Source organism: Ostrea edulis, chromosome 8 (assembly GCF_947568905.1).
Source record: "Ostrea edulis chromosome 8, xbOstEdul1.1, whole genome shotgun sequence".
Classification (NCBI taxonomy): Eukaryota; Metazoa; Mollusca; class Bivalvia; order Ostreida; family Ostreidae; genus Ostrea; species Ostrea edulis.
The window spans coordinates 34,455,636-34,481,451 of NC_079171.1; the positions used below are offsets into that span (position 1 = coordinate 34,455,636).

The 25,816-nt window shown below is 33.9% G+C and overlaps 1 long non-coding RNA gene across 1 annotated transcript; it reads left to right on the forward strand.

Moving 5' to 3' along the window:
- The first annotated feature begins 648 nt into the window (after nucleotides 1-648).
- Nucleotides 649-2,046, forward strand: LOC125662838 (uncharacterized). Its single transcript, XR_007365558.2, has 2 exons — nucleotides 649-817; nucleotides 1,735-2,046. It is a non-coding gene; the product is annotated as an uncharacterized LOC125662838 (long non-coding RNA).
- Nucleotides 2,047-25,816: the final 23,770 nt, after the last annotated feature.

Sequence of the window (25,816 nt, forward strand, 5' to 3'; positions counted from 1 at the left end):
ATAGTGAATATCGCTGCGATAAAATCACAATTTCAGCAAATAGGATATTTTTTAAAAACCATGGTAAACAGGATAAATTTTTAATTTAATTTAGGGAACGTTGATAATAATATATGATACTTTATGGCTTTTCATATCTATCTATTTATCTATCTATCTATCTATGTATATATATATATATATATATATATATATATATATATATATATATATATGATAGAAAAAAAAAACATTCATTAATCACCACTTTTAATTTTGTTAGGGTAGGGGTAGGGGTACAAAAAAGAGCGTTTATCGTAGAAAAACTGTTTTATTGAAGCTATTCAGATGCATTGTTTAAACATAATTTATGTTTAAGGTAATGGTGTCAATAACGTTAAGGAAATTGTTACAATCCATTGTGTAGCTTTGCTAAACCTGGTTCCGTGAACATATCGAGATAAAGCTATTATATGGAGCTTGTGCTAAGACTTGTGAGACATCTAATGATTATACAAATCTAGATATTTCTTTACACTATCTTTTGAAATTAACAGTTTCTTTCTTAATCGTTAATGGCAATGTAAATTAATATCAGTATGGCCTCTCTTATAAAAGGTAAAGATAACGAATAGTGATCAATATCATAACAATCACAGCTACGACAGAAAAATGGCGGGAAATCCAGAAACTGGAGGGACATGTTGGTATCTACACCACAGGACGCCATTTTCCCTCGTCCTTACAAGGATTCGTTTATCCCGCATGCTACTTCCCATCACTTCAAATCTTTGGGCGGATCGCACAGAAATAGTTTTGACAGCAGATTGCAGAAATGGTGAAGAGAACTAATCTCTACAGATTGAAATTGTTATAGAATATTTGCTACGAATTTAGCGTTGTTAACGTTTTGTTACCATCTAGTATACTGTAGAACACTTTTATTTCGCGATACTTTAATTTCGCGACGAAACAATGATGTATCCATTCACAAAACATTATCCTCTCGATTCATTATCTATTTCTTAAGCCTCCTATACTTGGAGAGTTTTACACAGGAACCAATAGAAATAAATCTAGTAGACAATCCGGGGGGGGGGGGGGGGGGGGGGGGGGGGGGGGGGGGGGGGGGGGGGGGGGGGGGGGGAGTGCACGTCTTTCTTATATCATTTAATTTTCGCCGGAATTCAAAATTATTGAAATATATCTCCGTGAGTAACATATATCATATACAATGTAGACTTAACTCAACATACATATATTCCTATCTGTATTTTCATTGCTTTTTACCGTTTTAGCACGTTTTCTTCAACTATCATCGAACATTGTGTATTATATTTTAGCGGGCAATCTAGGGTATATTGTAAAACTTTTACACGAGAAATAGATTGTAACAAACAATCTGGTCATCGGGGTGTTAAGAAGATGCCTTTGCTATTTTAGTTAATTCCGCATGAAGGATACATTCAAAATTATTGAAATATATTTTCCTAAAGGTGATGTACATTTGACATGATCTGACTACTTTTGCATCTAAACGCAATACACTATTGTTCCTAGGATTTGGTCGTTGACATATGTAATATCTTATTGTATAGAATGTAGGCTAAACACAAGATCCCTATAAATACTTTAGTGTTAATGACCGATATTTAAAAATATGGTATTGTATTTTTCAATTACTACATGCAAAGAAATGTTTAACTGATAAAAGTTTAATTACTGTATATTGATTGCAGTAACTCTATTCTGCAGGTAACTGGTTTGTTTCCAGATATAGTAACATTGCGAGTCAACAGTACCAATGATTTGTAGTGTAATTTTGTATTTATATGCAAAACAATTTATTTAGACTTGTATATCCTATGAACTTGGTTAATAACATGTGTTTTGTGTACAATGTAGTCTTGGCACCGCATCGTTGTATCCCTATTTGTATTTTCAATGTGTTTTTTTTTTCAATTCTAATACGTTTTCATTAAAGGATATCACCACTCTTTTATTGCTTATAAATATATATGACCATGTGATTTTTAACTCGTACAAGTATTAAAAATTCGATATAAAGCGTGCGTTAGTGATTACTTGATAACGAAATTGTAAGAAGCCAGATGCATATTCTCGTTGGAGATGCCTTTCAACTGACTGAATATATTTTACTATCGGGATGTCATCGGTGTCGTAACATGACTATCCATCCTGTATAACTCATGACTTTCAACAGAATCTACTCGCACACATACATAGCTGCTGCAGATATTGACATGCGTGAATGATTTAAATCAGTGAAGCCGTAATGTATGGTCATTTTGCATCGAGTTTCCCTTTATATAAAGATTTTTTTAATTGTCTATAAACGATGCATGCAGCAACTTGGCTTTTTCACTTTGATGAACAGAATCATATTAGCTATGTTTTTCAGGAACTAATATTAAGAATCACTTTTAATTGGGCAATTTTAACTAAATATGTTATTTGTTCAATTTTGTGAATAAATAATGAAGACGATCGACTGAAACACGAGTGATTAATTCTTCTACATAAAGTGTGTAAAATCCTATTTACAAATTTAGATGAATATTAATCAGTCAAGTATTATGGAGAATTAATTCGCCATACTAAACTGATTTGGATAACTAAAAACTTGATTGCAAGACACGAGGTCCGCAGGGTTTCAATGCTTGAAATTCGGTCACGGCCTTATTCACACCTTTATGTTGCAAAAGTGCTGTATATGGACAGCGGAATTCACTGTGCCAATTTTTCAGATCTGTAATTTAACTGTCTATAAAATCAACTCTGCATCAATTTTTCGATTTAAGGACATAGGACAATCAAAACCTTTTGCTGTGGAATTTTGTAACGATATTTGTAAAGGTTTAAATATTCAATAATTACCCTCCTCTCTCTCTCTCTCTCTCACTGATTTAGATTCAGGACCGTCTTCAACGAGCATTTTTTTTAATTTGCCATTTATGATTCATGTTCACTTTACAAACCCTCCGTTAGATTGATTAATAAATTTCTTAACTAAAGTATTCTTCTACCCCCTCATTTTAATTAAAACAAATATTTATTATAATAAAAATCGCATTTCATTCATAAATATAAAAACATATTATTGCAGTGTCGAACCGCGCCGGCATGTCTGTCGCACGCCCATCACCCTTCACAAATACGATGCTTTTTTTTTTTTTTTTTACTTTATGGCGGCTTCAAGACAGGTACTGCCCCCTCCCCCTTTTTTAAATGCACCCCTCTCTAAAATTTCTGGAACGTCACCACTGATTAACTATTATTGATTATCTGTAAAAATTGAAGCAAACCGGATGAAATAGAACATATTTACAAGAGATTTATTGATATTGATCAAATTAGCATATATTAACAATGAATAATTTCTTTATTATAGTTTCTTTAACCTTTGTGCACTATAGATTGAAAATCGATCAGTATACAATTACTTCATAGTTGATATAGCTGTAAACAAGTATTTCTTTTATCAGCATAATGGTGTCCGAGTGAAAGATAGAAATATATCACTGGCAACTTACTTATCCATAACAATTAAGATTGGTTATTATAGATATTAAGTTTAAATTGATATATTAGAAACTGTTTGATGATTCTTTTTAAAAAGTAACACGAAGCATCGTAATTTCATTATAAGTCAGTCTTATACTCTCTCTCTCTCTCTCTCTCTCTCTCTCTCTCTGACAAATGCGCTGCTTAACATAATTACTTCCATCATATTGTGTTAATATGCATCTGGACAAATATAACTTGATCCAATATAGAAATTAGAGCATTGTCGATGATTAACAAATTGGAATTAATTTATTACCATAATTAATAGAAGCAAAAATACAAACCATCGAATAATTTATTTTTAAAATCCAGAGTTAATTACATTTGACGGAGACTTATGTTCAATGTACTTTGATAGAGGTTTTCATAAAAAAAAATGTTCATCGTGAGTGCAACGATTTTTGTATAATAAGTATATACCATGCAAATTCCTGTGGTCTTTCTCAAAGTATAACTAAATTACGGTTAGCTAGTTTGGGTTTTGACTTCTTATGAAAAGTGTGAAATATATTGGGTCGGCGAAATATCAGATCTAGTCTAAGATCACGGGTATCTTGCGCCGACCCAATATATTTCACACTTTCCGCAAGAAGCCAAGCACTTCTGTTGATTTCAAATACACGGATTAGCTCACCCCCAATTGTTCTACTGAGGCGAAAACCCCTTCGAATTTGCATGGAATGTACAAGTTATACACAGGTCATTGTTATAGTCATACAGCATAGTACCGTTAACCCGACAAACTTTTTTTTTTAATTTTCAATAAGTTATTGAATGACGAAGTATGAGCAAACTGCAGATTGAAAGTTATAGAGCCCCGTGCTAACATTACTTAAATGTTCCAATGTATCAGAAGGGGTATGTTGCTGGTTAAGTTGTGTAAAATTCTTGACACAACAAAAAATGGTGCTTAAATTGTCCGATACCGAAAACCTTAAATTGACATTGTGTACATGTGTGTGTGTGTGGGGGGGGGGGGGGGGGGGGGGGGTAGTCGTCTGAAACTGTCTCAATTCCCCCTTCCGACTTCAATTTCTTAAATCGTGCAGTGGGTAGGTCGCTACAAGTTACAAGGCTAAATCCTTAACTTTCAAATGTTCAAATTACACCCTTTCCGATTCTACGTGCTTGTAATCAATATTTAAGGAAGTACATATATGTAAATCCTCGCTGTCAAATGCAAGCAGTTCATGAAAAAAAGACTAATATCAATATAAACAAAAATGACTTAACGATTATATGTTTTTATTCATATATGCTATCGATTATTAAAATCTTTAATTGCTATATGAAATCGTTTTAAAATTTAGATGCATTAGATAATGAAAGAGAGAGAGAGAGAGAGAGAGAGAGAGAGAGAGAGAGAGAGACAGAGAGAGAGAGACACACACAGAGAGAGAGAGAGAGAGAGAGAGAGAGACAGACAGACAGAGAGAGAGAGAGAGAGAGAGAGAGAGAGAGAGAGAGAGAGAGAACGAACATCGGTAATTATTGAATATCTCTATTACACGTGTATGCTTTTTATTTACAATACTAATTCACATTCAAAACACGAATTACCCACATTACTCATCATTATTATAATTAAACATTGAATTTAACAATATTCACAATGAAGAAATTAAGGAAAGGGATTCAAATGACATTGTTCAAACCCAGGTTTCTCGGAAACATATATTGTGTTTGATATCGTTGTGTTTCTCTCAATAAGGTGAAAAACAATATAAGCATATCACAAACAAGTTTTATAAAAAAAAAAATAAACACCACCTTTATCATGGTTTCATTTGCAATTAATTTACGGCCGATTTTCACACCTCCTGCAAGGAAACCAACCCAAACCGCTTCAAACCAGCACTGAACAGAACGGACTGTTTGTACTTCATATATTTTTGAAACATAATTTTATATTAGAAGGGATATGAATGCTTACGGAATTAAAGAAACAGAGACACACCATGTACATGTAACAGTAGAACCCACAATAAATATCAGCATTTCTCATGCCTACATACATATCCGTAATTATGAGAACTTAGCAGTATCAACAACACAATAACAATAGGAAGTACACTTTCTAAAAGTGAAAAATAAAGCAGGTGAATGTAAGTACCATATATGCACCTTTTTCACAGGCTACCATGTAATACAAAAGAAAACACCTTTCATCGGTAGTTCGGAGCTTTGAAACGTCGGCATTGATTCGAAAAAAGGTCCTTCTCGGAGGTTCAACAAACAAACAAATTATGACAATAACAACGTGAACTAGTACTTATTGTAACGGGGACCGTTACACATGTTCCCCAAACATTCCCCCATTTAGTAAGTGGTGACATTTATTTCAGTACAAGTGGTTTTGACCATTGCAAACTGTGTAGCATGTGAATATATAACTATCTTATAACGTTCAGTCCATTTCATACTAGTTCAAATCAGTTATAAAGATCTGAGAGTTTTGTCCACGTGCACGTACGTGCATGCACGTGCATATAAATAATTTTAGAAGTCTTAGTATATGAGTACAAGAGAAGTTTCACAACTGTTCAATGAAAAACGAGAAATTAACGACAACTCAAAACTACAAAGACCGAAATCAATGCACGTGCATACACGTGCGCGTGAGTACCACACAACAATTTTGTTGATGCTATTCAATAGACATTTGAACAATATACTTACTATATGAATTTGGTATCGATCGCTTCACTCTTAAGAAAGTTATTGGGATTTCAAAATCGTCCAATCAGAATTAAGCGCACGTGCATGCGCGTGCAGGGAAGTGATTTTGAGACTATTAATAAATTGAGAGGCCCAAAACATACCTGCAACCTAATTTTCAAACCTATTGATTGCAATCTCAAAATGTTATAGACCAATACTCAAATTTAGACGTCAAAAATTACAATGCACGCGCATTCACGCGCACGCAATTTTGATAATGGAAAATTTGTTGAAACCATTTCACAGACATTCATATCATAGATCCTCAGGGTAAATTTGAATTCATTTCAGTTTTTAATTCAATAGTTATGACCATTTTAGTACCCGAAAAATGAAAGTAAAGCTATGCACGTGCATACACGGGCACTTGAGTATGACTCGGCATCAATGTTGATGTCATTCAATAGACATTTGATAGATATACTTACAGTATAAATTTCATATTGTTTCCATCATTTATAAGAAAGTTATGGCGATTTGAAAATCATCCAATCACAATTTAGCACACGTGCATGCACGTGCCGGATGGTAATTATGACTATAAACTTTTGTTAAGAATATCAAGATACATATACAATACAAGTTTGAAAAGATTTTGACAAAAGACAAAAAAGTTAGGGTCATTGAAAGAATTGAATCTTCAAAATACAATACACGTGCGTGCGCATGTGCGTTTGCAATTTTCATTACATCAATCTGTAGATATTTGACCTGTCTACCTATCCGGTAAATATCATTAAATTTCCTTAATTGGTATGAATGTTATAAACGGTTTTGTATTATCCAATCAAATTAAAGCACACGTGCATGTGCGTGCAAAATTGAAATTTTGACGATGCCAAACAGTTAAGGGTCCCATGTTATACCTACGATATAAATAGAAAACGATTTCATTGAAAAATAAAAAAGTTAGACTAATTCCAAAGTTTGTAAACAAAAAATCCAATGCACGTGCATGCACATGCATGCATTTTCATGCAAAATGACATTCGTTCCGCACATCTACATATGCTATACTATCATCCTAAAAAAGTTTCATATTGATCCCTTGAGTAGTTTCGGAGAACACTCGTGGACAAAAAAGTCCCAAGAAAAAAGAAAGAATAATAATAATAATAACTAGACACGATCTCGTTGCGAGCAACGAGTAGGTCTTCCGTCCGATTTGTTGATGCACTCGGAGTTAAAAAAAAAAGAAAAGACAAATGAGTCCCAATTTAGTTTCCGACTTTAAGACACTTTAGATATAATCAATTTTTCATATCATAAGCTTCTGAAGCAAAGTTGTGGTGAAATTCGTTTGAAATTCGACTCTCCAGGCGAGCCATAAGGCCCGCGGGCCTATTTCTTGATGTCATTTGTTAGCCCTCTATAGACTCAACAACTTTAGTTCTATATGTCTTTACAAAATATTTACCTGTAAAAAGTTATTGAGATCGACCGATATCGACAAAAAATCGACTCTACAGGCGAGCCATTAGGACCATAGGCCTATTTCTTGATATCAATCGATAGATCTCGATAAACTGAACAACTTTTGTTCAATATGTCCTTACAAAATATTTACCACTTACAAGTTTTTGAAATCGACTGATATCGACAAAAATCGACTCTACAGGCGAGCCATGAGGCCCACAGACCCACTTTTTGATATTGATCGATAGGTTATGACACATTGAACAAATTTTGTTCAATAATGCTTTCAAAAAATATGTCGTTTTAAAGATATGAGGCGTCAAATATTTACAACTTTGGCCCTTAAAATCTCTAATTACGTAACATATGACCTACTTTTTGATTTGATAAGATCAAGCTCGTTGAGATGAACATTTCCGCTTCTACAACTTATTATAAAATATTAATAGTTTCTGAGATATTATCAAAAACATTTGGACCCTTCTGAACCCCTAATTTAAAGGGCCAGCCCGTTTTGCTTGATATCGTAAGAAAGGCCTTGTCATTTTAAACATTTTTTGCTCAACAAGTATTTAGAAATTCTTTACCGTTCTCGAGTTATCTCTACAAGAAATATTTAGGGGCCAAACTGTAGCTCCCTAACGGGGCCACATAGGGAAAAAACGAAATGTACATATTGTTTAGATTATCATTCTGAATAACTTTTGTTCAATAATGCTTTTCAAAATATTTGTCGTTTTCAAGATATGAGGCGTCAATTATTTATGATTTTGGCCCTTAAAATCCCTTATTACGTAACATATGACCTACTTTTTGATTTGATAAGAACAAGCTCGTTTAGATGAACATTTCCGCTTCAATGACTTATTACAAAATATTAATAGTTTCTGAGATATTCTCATAAACATTTGGACCCTTCTGGGCCCCTAATTTAAAGGGTCAGCCCCTTTTGCTTGATATCGTAAGAAAGGTCATGACATTTCAAACATTTTTTGTTCAACAAGTATTTAGAAATTCTTTACCGTTCTCGAGTTATTTCTAGAAGTAAATTTTAGGGGCCAAACTGTAGCTCCCTAACGGGGCCACATAGGGTAAAAACGAAATATGCATATTGTTCAGATCATCATTCTGAACAACTTTTGTTCTTTATTGCTTTTCAAAATATTTGTCGTTTTCGAGATACAAGGGGTAAAATTTTTTATGGTTTTGGCCCTTAAAATCCCTTATTACGTAACATATGACCTAAATTTTTATATGAATAGATTTGGATTGTTGAGATGAACATTTTTTGTTCTTTGACTTATATCAAAATATTAACGATTTTTGAGATATTTGATGTAGACTTTGAGCCCTTTTAGATCCCTAATTTAAGGGGCTAGCCCCTAAATGTTGATATTTTCGAAAAGATCTCGTAAATGTGCACAACTTTTGTTCTACATGTCTTAACAAAATATTTGCAAGAAAAAAGATATTGGAGATCAAAGGTCAAAAATCGCCGAAATCGGCGAAAAATTTTGGCATCCATTTTTTCAGGTCCAGGCGAGCGTTTAGGCAAATCGCCTCCGGTAAAATCGAATCCCCCACAAATCTTCTAAAATGTTTACTCTATCTTGTGTAGAAATTTCAAGACTCTAGCTTCAAAACTAACGGAGGAGATGTGTGGACAACAAGGCCCTTCAAAAAGTCACTAAAAGAGAGATAACTCCTGACCGGAAGTGACGTCAAGCACGAAATTTTTCAAGCTAAGTCTCGTCATCAAAACACATATTTCCTAAAAATTTCGTGAAAATCGATGGAGAAATGACTGAGAAAAACGCGTGTACTACCAAGGAAAATAATAATAATAATAATGAAGAAGAAGAACGCGAACAATAATAGTAAGGTCTTCCGCAGGAGACGGAAGACCTTAACAATAATAGTAAGGTCTTCCGCAGGAGACGGAAGACCTTAATAATGAAGAAGAAGAACGCGAACAATAATAGAAAGGTCTTCTGCAGGAGACGGAAGACCTTAACTAGTACTTATTGTAACGGGGACCGTTACAGATGTTCCCCAAACAGTCCCCCATTTAGTGAGTGGTGACATTTATTTCAGTACAAGTGGTTTTGACCATTGCAAACTGTGTAGCATGTGAATATATAATTATCTTATAACGTTCAGTCCATTTCATACTAGTTCAAATCAGTTATAAAGATCTGAGAGTTTTGTGCACGTGCACGTACCTGCATGCACGTGCATATAAATAATTCGTCCATGTCGATACATTAGAAATTTTACTATATGAGTACAAGAGAAGTTTCACAACTGTTCAATGAAAAACGAGAAATTAACGGCAACTCAAAACTACAAAGACCGAAATCAATGCACGTGCATACACGTGCGCGTGAGTACCACACAACAATTTTGTTGATGCTATTCAATAGACATTTGAACAATATACTTACTATATGAATTTGGTATTGATCGCTTCACTCATAAGAAAGTTATTGGCATTTCAAAATCGTCAAATCAGAATTAAGCGCACGTGCATGCGCGTGCAGGGAAGTGATTTTGAGACTATTAATAAATAGAGAGCCCCAAAACATACCTGCAACCTAAATTTCAAACCTATTCATTGCAATCTCAAAATGTTATAGACCAATACTTCAATTTAGACGTCAAAAATTACAATGTACGCGCATTCACGCGCACGTGATTTTGATAATGGAAATTTTCTTGACACCATTTCACAGACATTCATATCATAGATCCTCAGGGTAAATTTGAATCCATTTCAGTTTTTAATTCAATAGTTATGACCATTTTAGTACTCGAAAAATGAAAGAAAAGCTATGCACGTGCATACACGGGCACGTGAGTATGACTCAGCATCAATGTTGATGTCATTCAATAGACATTTGATAGATATACTTACAGTATAAATTTCATATTGTTTCCATCATTTATAAGAAAGTTATGGCGATTTGAAAATCGTCCAATCACAATTTAGTACACGTGGATGCACGTGGCGGATGGTAATTATGACTGTACACTTTTGTTAAGAATATCAAGATACATATACAATACAAGTTTGAAAAGATTTTGACAAAAACAAAAAAGTTAGGGTCATTGAAAGAATTGAACCTTCAAAAGACAATACACGTTCGTGCCCATGCGCGTTTGCAATTTTTATTACACTAATCTGTAGATATCTGACATGTCTACCTATCCTGTAATTATCATTAAATTTCCTTGATTGGCATGAATGTTATAAACGGTTTTGTATTATCAAATCAAATTGAAGCACACGTGCATGCGCGTGCAGAATTGAAATTTTGACGATGCCAAACAGTTAAGAGTCCCATGTTATACCTACGATATAAATAGCAAACGATTTTATTGAAAAATAAAAAAGTTAGACTAATTCCAAAGTTTGTAAACAAAAAATCCAATGCACATGCATGCACATGTATGCATTTTCAGACAAAATGACATCCGTTCCGCACATCTACATATGCTATACAATCATCCTAAAAAGGTTTCATATTGATCCCTTGAGTAGTTTCTGAGAACACTCGTGGACAAAAAAGTCCCAAGAAGAAAGAAAGAAAAATAATAATAATAATAAGAAACAGAGTAAAACCAATATGTTCCCAAACTTCGTTTGGGGAACATAATAATAATAACTAGTACTTATTGTAACGGGGACCGTTACAGATGTTCCCCAAACATTCCCCCATTTAGCAAGTGGTGTGATTTATTTCAGTACAAGTGGTTTTGACCATTGCAAACTGTGAAACATGTGAATATATAACTATCTTATAACGTTCAGTCCATTTCATACTAGTTCAAATCAGTTATAAAGATCTGAGAGTTTAGTGCACGTGCACGTACGTGCATGCACGTGCATATGAATAATTCGACCATCTCAATACATTAGAAGTCTTACTATATGAGTACAAGAGAAGTTTTACAACTGTTCAATGAAAAACGAGAAAATAACGGCAACTCGAAACTACAAAGACCGAAATCAATGCACGTGCATACACGTGCGTGTGAGTACCACACAACAATTTTGTTGATACTATTCAATAGACATTTGAATAATATACTTACTATATGAATTTGGTATCAATTGCTTCACTCATAAGAAAGTTATTGGGATTTCAAAATCGTCCAATCAGAATTAAGCACACGTGCATGCGCGTGCAGGGAAGTGATTTTGAGACTATTAGTAAATTGAGAGGCCCAAAACATACCTACAACCTAATATTCAAACCTATTCATTGCAATCTCAAAATGTTATAGACCAATACTTAAATTTAGACGTCAAAAATTACAATGCACGCGCATTCACGCACACGCGATTTTGATAATGGAAAATTTGTTGACATCATTTCATAAACATTCATATCATAGATCCTCAGGGTAAATTTGAATTCATTTCAGTTTTTAATTCAATAGTTATGACCATTTTAGTACCCGAAAAATGAAAGAAAAGATATGCACGTGCATACACGCGCACGTGAGTATGACTCAGCATCAATGTTGATGTCATTCAATAGACATTTGATAGATATACTTACAGTATAAATTTCATATTGTTTCCATCATTTATAAGAAAGTTATGGCGATTTGAAAATCGTCCAATCAGAATTTAGCACACGTGCATGCACGTGCCGGATGGTAATTATGACTGTACACTTTTGTTAAGAATATCAAGATACATATACAATACAAGTTTGAAAAGATTTTGACAAAAAACAAAAAAGTTGTGGTCATTGAAAGAATTGAACCTTCAAAAGACAATGCACGTGCGTGCGCATGCGCGTTTTCAATTTTTATTACAATGAGCTGTAGATATTTGGCATGTCTACCTATACTGTAAATATCATTAAATTTCCTTAATTGGTATGAATGTTGTAAACGGTTTTGTATTATCCAATCAAATTGAAGCACACGTGCATGCGCGTGCAGAATTGAAATTTTGACGATGCCAAACAGTTAAGGGTCCCAAGTTATACCTACCATATGAATATCAATCGATTTCATTCAAAAATAAAAAAGTTAGACGAATTCCAAAGTTTGTCAACAAAAAATTCAATGCACGTGCATGCACATGCATGCATTTTCAGACAAAATGACATTCGTTCCGCACATCTACATATGCTATACTATCATCCTAAAATGGTTTCATCTTGATCCCTTGAGTAGTTTCTGAGAACACTCGTGGACAAAAAAGTCGCAAGAAGAAAGAAAGAATAATAATAATAACTAGTACTTATTGTAACGGGGACCGTTACACATGTTCCCCAAACATTCCCCCATTTAGCAAGCGGTGCCATTTATTTCAGTACAAGTGGTTTTGACCATGGCAAACTGTCTAGCATGTGAATATATAACTATTTCATAACGTACAGTCCATTTCATGCTAGTACAAATCAATTATAAAGATCTGAGAATTGTGTGCACGTGCACGTACGTGCATGCACGTGCTGATAAGTAATTTGACATCGATACATTAGAAGTCTTACCATATGAGTACAAGAGAAGTTTCACAACAGTTCAATGAAAATCGAGAAATTAACAACAACTCAAAACTACAAAGACCGAGATCAATGCACGTGCATACACGTGCCCGTGAGTACCACACAACAATTTTGTTGATGCTATTCAATAGACATTTGAACAATATACTTACTATATGAATTTGGTATCGATCGCTTCACTCTTAAGAAAGTTATTGGGATTTCAAAATCGTCCAATCAGAATTAAGCGCACGTGCATGCGCGTGCAGGGAAGTGATTTTGAGACAATACAAGTTTGAAAAGATTTTGACAAAAAACAAAAAAGTTATGGTCATTGAAAGAATTGAACCTTCAAAAGACAATACACGTGCGTGCGCATTTGCAATTTTTATTACATCGATCTGTAGATATTAGACATGTCTACCTATCCTGTTAATATCATTAAATTTCCTTGATTGGCATAAATGATATAAACGGTTTTGTATTATCCAATCAAATTGAAGCACACGTGCATGCGCGTGCAGAATTGAAATTTTGACGATGCCAAACAGTTAAGGGTCCCAAGTTGTACCTACAATATAAATAGCATACGATTTCATTGAAAAATAAAAAAGTTAGACTCATTCCAAAGTTTGTAAACAAAAAATTCAATGCACGTGCATGCACATGCATGCATTTCCAGACAAAATGACATTCGTTCCGCACATCTACATATACTATACTATCATCCTAAGAAGGTTTCATATTGATCCTTTGAGTAGTTTCTGAGAACACTCGTGGACAAAAAAGTCCCAAGAAGAAAGAAAGAATAATAATAATAATAATAATAATAATAATAATAAGAAACAGAGTAAAACCAATATGTTCCCAAACTTCGTTTGGGGAACATAATAACTAGTACTTATTGTAACGGGGACCGTTAAAGATGTTCCCCAAACATTCCACCATTTAGTAAGTGGTGACATTTCTTTCATTACAAGTGGTTTTGACCATTGCAAACTGTGTAGAATGTGAATATATAACTATCTTATAACGTTCAGTCCATTTCATACTAGTTCAAATCAGTTATAAAGATCTGAGAGTTTTGTGCACGTACGTGCATGCACGTGCAGATAAATAATTCGACCATCTCGATATATCAGAAGTCATACTATATGTGTACAAGAGAAGTTTCACAACTGTTCAATGAAAAAGGAGAAATTAACGGCAACTCAAAACTACAAAGACCGAATTCAATGCACGTGCATACACTTGCGCGTGAGTACCACACAGCAATTTTGTTGATGCTATTCAATAGACATTTGAACAATATACTAACTATATGAATTTGGTATCGATTGCTTCACTCATAAGAGATTTATTGGGATTTCAAAATCGTCCAATCAGAATTAAGCTCAAGTTCATGCGCGTGCAGGGAAGTTATTTTGAGACTATTAATAAATTGAGAGGCCCGAAACATACCTGCAACCTAATTTTCAAACCTATTCATTGCAATCTCAAAATGTTATAGACCAATAATTAAATTTAGATGTCAAAAATTACAATGCACGCGCATTCAAGCGCACGCGATTTTGATAATGGAAAATTTGTTGACACCATTTCATAGACATTCATATCATAGATCCTCAGGGTAAATTTGAATTCATTTCCGTTTTTAATTCAATAGTTATGACCATTTTAGTACCCGAAAATTGAAAGAAAAGATATGCACGTGCATACACGGGCACGTGAGTATGACTCAGCATCAATGTTGATGTCATTCAATAGACATTTGATAGATATACTTACAGTATGAATTTCATATTGTTTCCATCATTTATCAGAAAGTTATGGCGATTTGAAAATCGTCCAATCAGAATTAAGCACACGTGCATGCACATCCCGGATAGTTATTATGACTGTTTTCCTTTGTTAAGAATATCAAGATACATATACAATACAAGTTTGAAAAGATTTTAACAAAAAACAAAAAAGTTATGGTCATTGAAAGAATTAAATATTCAAATGTCAATGCACGTGCGTGCACATGCGCGTTTTAAAAATTTTATGACATAAATTTGTAGATATTTATAATCTTTAAATATCCTGCAAATATCATTAAATTGTCTTAATTTACCTGAAAGTTATAAACCGTTTTGTCTTATCCAATCAAATTGAAGCACACGTGCATGCGCGTACAGAATTGAAATTTTGACAATGCCAAACGGTTAAGGATCTCAAGTTATACCAGCAATATAAATATCAAACAATTTCATTGAAAAATAAAAAAGTTAAACGAATTCCAAAGTTTGTAAACAAAAAATCCAATGCACGTGCATGCACATGCATGCATTTTCAGACAAAATGACGTTCGTTCCGCACATCTACATAGAGTATTCTATCATCCTAAAAAGGTTTCGTCTTGATCCCTTGAGTAGTTTCTGAGAACACTCGTGGACAAAAAAGGGTTACAAGAATAAAGAAAGAATAATAATAATAATAACTAGTACTTATTGTAACGGGGACCGTTACAGATGTTCCCCAAACATTCCCCCATTCAGCAAGTGGTGACATTTATTTCAGTACAAGTGGTTTTGACCATTGCAAACTGTGAAACATGTGAATATATAACTATTTTATAACGTTCAGTCCATTTCATGCTAATACAAATCAGTTATAAAGATCTGAGAGTTTTATGCACGTGCACGTACATGCATATAAATAATTCGACCATCTCGATACATCAGAAGTCATACTATATGTGTACAAGAGAAGTTTCACAACTGTTCAATGAAAAACGAGAAATTAACGGCAACTCAAAATTACAAAGAACCAAATCAATGCACGTGCATACACTTGCGCGTGAGTACCACACAGCAATTTTGTTGATGCTATTCAATAGACATTTGAACAAAATACTTACTATATGAATTTGGTATCGATTGCTTCACTCATCCGAAAGTTATTGGGATTTCAAAATCGTCCAATCAGAATTAAGCTCAAGTGCATGCGCGTGCAGGGAAGTGATTTTGAGACTATTAATAAATTGAGAGGCCCAAAACATACCTGCAACCTAATTTTGAAATCTATTCATTGTAATCTCAAAATCTTATAGACCAATAATTAAATTTAGATGTCAAAAATTACAATGCACGCGCATTCACGCGCACGCAATTTTGATAATGGAAAATTTGTTGACACCATTTCATAGACATTCATATCATAGATCCTCAGGGTAAATTTGAATTCATTTCCGTTTTTAATTCAATAGTTATGACCATTTTAGTACCCGAAAAATGAAAGAAAAGATATGCACGTGCATACACGGGCACGTGAGTATGACTCAGCATCAATGTTAATGTCATTCAATAGACATTTGATAGATATACTTACAGTATGAATTTCATATTGTTTCCATCATTTATAAGAAAGTTATGGCGATTTGAAAATCGTCCAATCACAATTTAGCACACGTGCATGCACGTGCTGGATAGTAATTATGACTGTTTACCTTTGTTAAGAATATCAAGATACATATACAATACAAGTTTGAAAAGATTTTGACAAAAAACAAAAAAGTTATGGTCATTGAAAGAATTGAATATTCAAATGTTAAAGTACGTGCGTGCGCATGCGCGTTTTCAATTTTTATAACAAAGATTTGTAGATATTTATAATCTTTACCTATCCCGTAAATACCATCAAAGAATCTTAATTTACATGAAAGTTATAAACGGTTTTGTGTTATCCAATCAAATTAAAGTACACGTGCATGAGTGTACAGAATTGAAATTTTGACGATGCCAAACAGTTAAGGGTCTCAAGTTATACCTGCAATATAAATATCAAACGATTTCATTGAAAAATAAAAAAGTTAAACGAATTCCAAAGTTTGTAAACAAAAATTTCATTGCACGTGCATGCACATGCATGCATTTTCAGACAAAATGACGTTCGTTTCGCACATCTACATAGAGTATTTTATCATCCTAAAAAGGTTTCATCTTGATCCCTTCAGTAGTTTCTGAGAACACTCGTGGACAAAAAAGGGTGACAAGAATAAAGAAAGAATAATAATAATAACTAGTACTTATTGTAACGGGGACCGTTACAGATGTTCCCCAAACATTCCCCCATTTAGTAAGTGGTGACATTTATTTCCGTACAAGTGGTTTTGACCATTGCAAACTGTGAAACATGTGAATATATAACTATCTTATAACGTTCAGTCCATTTCATACTAGTTCAAATCAGTTATAAAGATCTGAGAGTTTTGTGCACGTGCACGTACGTGCATGCACGTGCATATGAATAATTCGACCACCTCGATACATTAGAAGTCTTACTATATGAGTACAAGACAAGTTTTACAACTGTTCAATGAAAAACGAGAAAATAACGGCAACTCAAAACTACAAAGACCGAAATCAATGCACGTGCATACACGTGTGTGTGAGTACCACACAGCAATTTTGTTGATACTATTCAATAGACATTTGAACAATATACTTACTATATGAATTTGGTATCGATTGCTTCACTCATAAGAGAGTAATTGGGATTTCAAAATCGTCCAATCAGAATTAAGCGAAAATGCATTCACGTGCAGGGAAGTGATTTTGAGACTATTAGTAAATTGAGAGGCCCAAAACATACCTACAACCTAATTTCCAAACCTATTCATTGCAATTTCAAAATGTTATAGACCAATACTTAAATTTAGACGTCAAAAATTACAATCCACGCGCATTCACGCGCACGCGATTTTGATACTGCAAAATTTGTTGACACTATTTCATAGACATTCATATCATAGATCCTCAGGGTAAATTTGAATTCGTTTAAGTTTTTAATTCAATAGTTATGACCATTTTAGTACCCGAAAAATGAAAGAAAGGATATGCACGTGCATACACGGGCACGTGAGTATGACTCAGCATCAATGTTGATGTCATTCAATAGACATTTGATAGATATACTTACAGTATAAATTTCATATTGCTTCCATCATTTATAAGAAAGTTATGGCGATTTGAAAATCGTCCAATCAGAATTTAGCACACGTGCATGCACGTGCCAGATGGTAATTATGACTGTACACGTTTGTTTAGAATATCAAGATACATATACAAGACAAGTTTGAAAAGATTTTGACAAAAACCAATAAAGTTAGGGTCATGGAAAGAATTGATCGTTCAAATGTCAATGCACGTGCGTGCGTATGCGCGTTTTCAATTTTTGAAACTTAGATTTGTAGATATTTATAATCTTTAAATATCCTGCAAATATCATTAAATTGTCTTAATTTACATGAAAGTTATAAACCGTTTTGTCTTATCCAATCAAATTGAAGCACACGTGCATGCTCGTGCAGAATTGAAATTTTGACGATGAGAAACGGTTAAGGGTCTCATGTTATACCTGCAATATAAATATCAAACGATTTCATTGAAAAATAAAAAAGTTAGACGCATTCCAAAATTTGTAAACAAAAAATCCAATGCACGTGCATGCACATGCATGCATTTTCAGACAAAATGACGTTCGTTCCGCACATCTACATATGCTATACTATCATCCTAAAAAGGTTTCATCTTGATCCCTTCAGTAGTTTCTGAGAACACTCGTGGACAAAAAAGGGTGACAAGAATAAAGAAAGAATAATAATAATAACTAGTACTTATTGTAACGGGGACCGTTACAGATGTTCCCCAAACATTCCCCTATTTAGTAAGTGGTGACATTTATTTCAGTACAAGTGGTTTTGACCATTACAAACTGTGTAGCATGTGAATATATAACTATCTTATAACGTTCAGTCCATTTCATACTAGTTCAAATCAGTTATAAAGATCTGAGAGTTTTGTGCACGTGCACGTACGTGCATGCACGTGCATATAAATAATTTTAGAAGTCTTACTATATGAGTACAAGAGAAGTTTCACAACTGTTCAATGAAAAACGAGAAATTAACGACAACTCAAAACTACAAAGACCGAAATCAATTCACGTGCATACACGTGCGCGTGAGTACCACACAACAATTTTGTTGATGCTATTCAATAGATATTTGAACAATATACTTACTATATGAATTTGGTATCGATCGCTTCACTCTTAAGAAAGTTATTGAGATTTCAAAATCGTCCAATCAGAATTAAGCGCACGTACATGCACGTGCAGGGAAGTGATTTTGAGACAATTAATAAATTGAGAGGCCCAAAACATACCTGCAACCTAATTTTCAAACCTATTCATTGCAATCTCAAAATGTTATAGACCAATACTCAAATTTAGACGTCAAAAATTACAATGCAGGCGAATTCACGCACACGCGATTTTGATAATGGAAAATTTGTTGACACCATTTCACAGACATTCATATCATAGATCCTCAGGGTAAATTTGAATTCATTTCCGTTTTTAATTCAATAGTTATGACCATTTTAGTACCCGAAAAATGAAAGAAAAGCTATGTACGTGCAAACACGCGCACGTTATTATGACTCAGCATCAATGTTGATGTCATTCAATAGACATTTGATAGATATACTTACAGTATAAATTTCATATTGTTTCCATCATTTATAAGAAAGTTATAGCGATTTCAAAATCGTCCAATCGGAATATAGCACACGTGCGTGAACGTGCCGGATGGTAATTATGACTGTACACTTTTGTTAAGAATATCAAGATACATATACAATACAAGTTTGAAAAGATTTTGATAAAAAACAAAAAAGTTATGGTCATGGAAAGAATTGAATATTCAAATGTCAATGCACGTGCGTGCGCATGCGCGTTTTCAAATTTTATAACATAGATTTGTAGATATTTATAATTTTTACATATCCTGCAAATATCATTAAATTGTCTTAATTGACATGGAAGTTATAAACGGTTTTGTCTTATCCAATCAAATTGAAGCACACGTGCATGCGCGAGCAGAATTGGAATTTTGACGATGCCAAACAGTTAAGGGTCTCAAGTTATACCTGCAATATAAATATCAAACGATTTCATTGAAAAATAAAAAAGTTAGACGAATTCCAAAGTTTGTAAACAAAAAATCCAATGCACGTGCATGCACATGCATGCATTTTCAGACAAAATGACGTTCGTTCCGCACATCTACATAGAGTATTCTATCATCCTAAAAAGGTTTCATCTTGATCCCTTCAGTAGTTTCTGAGAACACTCGTGGACAAAAAAGGGTGACAAGAATAAAGAAAGAATAATAATAATAATAATAAGAAGAAACAGAGTAAAACCAATATGTTCCCAAACTTTGTTTGGGGAACATAATAATAATAATAAGAAGAAACAGAGTAAAACCAATATGTTCCCAAACTTTGTTTGGGGAACATAATAATAAGAAACAGAGTAAAACCAATATGTTCCCAAGCTTTGTTTGGGGAACATAATAATAATAATAAGAAACAGAGTAAAACCAATATGTTCCCAAACTTTGTTTGGGGAACATAATAATAAGAAACAGAGTAAAACCAATATGTTCCCAAACTTCGTTTGGGGAACATAATAATAAGAAACATAGTAAAACCAATATGTTCCCAAACTTTGTTTGGGGAACATAACAATAATAATAATAACTAGTACTTATTGTAACGGGGACCGTTACAGATGTTCCCCAAACATTCCCCCATTTAGCAAGTGGTGTGATTTATTTCAGTACAAGTGGTTTTGACCATTGCAAACTGTGAAACATGTGAATATATAACTATCTTATAACGTTCAGTCCATTTCATACTAGTTCAAATTAGTTATAAAGATCTGAGAGTTTTGTGCACGTTCACGTACGTGCATGCACGTGCATATAAATAATTGGACCATCTCAATACATTAGAAGTCTTGCTATATGAGTGCAAGAGAAGTTTTACAACTATTCAATGAAAACGAGAAAATAACGGCAACTAGAAACTACAAAGACCGAAATCAATGCACATGCATACATGTGCGTGTGAGTACCACACAACAATTTTGTTGATACTATTCAATAGACATTTGAATCATATACTTACTATATGAATTTGGTATCGATTGCTTCACTCATAAGAGTGTTATTGGGATTTCAAAATCGTCCCATCAGAATTCAGCGCACGTGCATGCGCGTGCAGGGAAGTGATTTTGAGACTATTAGTCAATTGAGAGACCAAAACATACCTACAACCTAATTTTCAAACCTATTCATTGCAATCTCAAAATGTTATACACCAATACTTAAATTTAGACGTGAAAAATTACAATGCGCGCGCATTCACGCACACGCGATTTTGATAATGGAAAATTTGTTGACACCATTTCATAGACATTCATATCATAGATCCTCAGGGTAAATTTGAATTCATTTCAGTTTTTAATTCAATAGTTATGACCATTTTAGTACCCGAAAAATGAAAGAAAAGCTATGCACGTGCATACACGCGCACGTGAGTATGACTCAGAATCAATGTTGATGTCATTCAAGAGACATTTGATAGATATACTTACAGTATAAATTTCATATTGTTTCCATCATTTATAAGAAAGTTATGGCGATTTGAAAATCGTCCAATCAGAATTTAGCACACGTGCATGCACGTGCCGGATGGTAATTATGACTGTACATTTTTGTTAAGAATATGAAGATACATATACAATACAAGTTTGAAAAGATTTTGACAAAAAACAAAAAAGTTAGGGTCATGGAAAGAATTGAACATTCAAAAGACAATGCACGTGTGTGCGCATGCGCGTTTGCAATTTTTATTACATCGATCTGTAGATATTTGGCATGTCTACCTATCCGGTAAATATCATTAAATTTCCTTAATTGGTATGAATGTTCTAAACGGTTTTGTATTATCCAATCAAATTGAAGCACACGTGCATGCGCGTGCAGAATTGAAATTTTGACGATGCCGAACAGTTAAGGGTCCCAAGTTATACCTACCATATAAATAGGAAACGATTTCATCCAAAAATAAAAAAAGTTAGACGCATTCTAAAGTTTGTAAACAAAAAATCCAATGCACGTGCATGCACATGCATGCATTTTCAGACAAAATGACATTCGTTCCGCACATCTACATATGCTATACTATCATCCTAAAAAGGTTTCATATTGATCCCTTGAGTAGTTTCTGAGATCACTCGTGGACAAAAAAGTCCCAAGAAGAAAGAAAGAATAATAATAATAACTAGTACTTATTGTAACGGGGACCGTTACATATGTTCCCCAAACACTCCCCCATTTAGCAAGTGGTGTCACTTATTTCAGTACAAGTGGTTTTGACCATTGCAAACTGTATAGCATGTGAATATATAACTATCTTAAAACGTTCAGTCCATATCATCGTAGTACAAATCAGGTATAAAGATCTGAGAATTTTGTGCATGTGCACCTACGTGCATGCACGTGCTGAGAAGTAATTTGACCATCTCGATACATTAGAAGTGTTACTATAAAAGTACAAAAGAAGTTTCACAACTGTTCAATGAAAAACGAGAAATTAACGGCAACTCAAAACTACAAAGACCGAAATCAATGCACGTGCATACACGTGCGCGTGAGTACCACACAGCAATTTTGTTGATGCTATTCAATAGACATTTGAACAATATACTTCCAATATGAATTTGGTATTGATTGTTTCACTCATAAGAAAGTTATTGAGATTTCAAAATCGTCCAATCAGAATTAAGCGCACGTGCATGCGCGTGCAGGGAAGTGATTTTGAGACTATTAATAAATTGAGAGGCCCAAAACATACCTGCAACCTAATTTTCAAACCTATTCATTGCTACCTCAAAATGTTATAGACCAATACTTAAATTTAGACGTCAAAAATTACAATGCACGCGCATTCACGCGCACGCGATTTTGATAATGGAAATTTTGTTGACACCATTTCATAGACTTTCATATCATAGATCCTCAGGGTAAATTTGAATTCATTTCAGTTTTTAATTCAATAGTTATGACAATTTTAGTACCCGAAAAATGAAAGAAAAGATATGCACGTGCATACACGGGCACGTGAGTATGACTCAGCATCAATGTTGATGTCATTCAATAGACATTTGATAGATATACTTACAGTATACATTTCATATTGTTTCCATCATTTATAAGAAAGTTATGGCGATTTGAAAATCGTCCAATCAGAATTAAGTACACGTGCATGCACGTTCCGAATAGTTATTTTGACTGTTTTTGTTTCTTAAGAATATCAAGATACATATACAATACAAGTTTGAAAAGATTTTGACAAAAAACAAAAAAGTTATGGTCATTGAAAGAGTTGAATATTCAAATGTCAATGCACGTGCGTGCGCATGAGCGTTTTCAAATTTTATAACACAGATTTGTAGATATTTATAATCTTTACATATCCTGCAAATATCATTAAATTGTCTTAATTTACATGAAAGTTATAAACGGTTTTGTATTATCCAATCAAATTGAAGCACACGTGCATGCGCGTCCATAATTGAAATTTTGACGATGCCAAACAGTTTAGGGTCTCAAGTTATACCTGCAATATAAATATCAAACGATTTCATTGAAAAATAAAAAAGTTAGACGCATTCCAAACTTTGTAAACAAAAAATCCAATGCACGTGCATGCACATGCATGCATTTTCAGACAAAATGACGTTCGTTCCGCACATCTACATAGAGAATTCTATCATCCTAAAAAGGTTTCATCTTGATCCCTTCAGTAGTTTCTGAGAACATTCGTGGACAAAAAAGGGTGACAAGAATAAAGAAAGAATAATAATAATAACTAGTACTTATTGTAACGGGGACCGTTACAGATGTTCCCCAAACATTCCCCCATTTAGCAAGTGGTGTCATTTATTTCAGTACAAGTGGTTTTGACCATTGCAAACTGTGAAACATGTGAATATATAACTATCTTATAACGTTCAGTCCATTTCATACTAGTTCAAATCAGTTATAAAGATCTGAGAGTTTTGTGCACGTGCACGTACGTGCATATACATAATTCGACCATCTCGATACATTAGAAGTCTGACTATATGAGTACAAGAGAAGTTTCACAACTGTTCAATGAAAAAGGAGAAATTAACGGCAACTCAAAACTACAAAGACCGAAATCAATACACGTGCATACACGTGCGCGTGAGTACCACACAACAATTTTGTTGATGCTAATCAATAGACATTTGAACAATATACTTACTATATGAATTTGGTATCGATCGCTTCACTCTTAAGAAAGTTATTGGTATTTCAAAATCGTCCAATCATAATTAAGCGCACGTGCATGCACGTGCAGGGAAGTGATTTTGAGACTATTAATAAATTGAGAGGCCCGAAACATACCTGCAACCTAATTTTCAAACCTATTCATTGCAAACTCAAAATGTTATAGACCAATACTCAAATTTAGACGTCAAAAATTACAATGCACGCCCATTCACGCGCACGCGATTTTGATAATGGAAAATTTGTTGACACCATTTCACAGACATTCATATCATAGATCCTCAGGGTAAATTTGAATTCATTTCAGTTTTTAATTCAATAGTTATGACCATTTTAGTACCCGAAAAATGAAAGAAAAGCTATGCACGTGCATACACGGGCACGTGAGTATGACTCAGCATCAATGTTGATGTCATTCAATAGACATTTGATAGATATACCTACAGTATAAATTTCATATTGTTTCCATCATTCATAAGAAAGTTATGGCGATTTGAAAATCGTCCAATCAGAATTTAGCACACGTGCATGTACGTGCCGGATGCTAATTATGACTGTACACTTTTGTTAAGAATATGAAGATACATATAGAATACAAGTTTGAAAAGATTTTGACAAAAAACAAAATAGTTATGGTTATTGAAAGAATTGAACATTTAAAAGACAATGCACGTGCGTGCGCATGCGCGTTTGCAATTTTTATTACATCGAGCTGTAGATATTTGGCATGTCTACCTATCCTGTAAATATCATTGAATTTCCTTGATTGACATGAATGTTATAAACGGTTTTGTATTATCCAATCAAATTGAAGCACACGTGCATGCGCGTGCAGAATTGAAATTTTGGCGATGCCAAACAGTTAAGGGTGCTATGTTATACCTACAATATAAATAGCAAACGATTTCATTGAAAAATAAAAAAGTTAGACTTATTATAAAGTTTGTAAAAAAAAAATCCAAAGCTCGTGCATGCACATGCATGCATTTTCAGACAAAATGACATTCGTTCCGCACATCTACATATGCTATACTATCATCCTAAAAAGGTTTCATATTGATCCCTTGAGTAATTTCTGAGAACACTCGTGGACAAAAAAGACCCAAGAAGAAAGAAAGAATAATAATAATAATAACTAGTACTTATTGTAACGGGGACCGTTACAGATGTTCCCCAAACACTCCCCCATTTAGCAAGTGGTGTCATTTATTTCAGTACAAGTGGTTTTGACCATTGCAAACTGTGAAAGATGTGAATATATAACTATTTTATAACGTTCAGTCCATTTCATGCTAATACAAATCAGTTATAAAGATCTGAGAGTTTTGTGCATGTGCACGTACGTTCATGCACGTGGATATAAATAATTCGACCATCTCGATACATTAGAAGT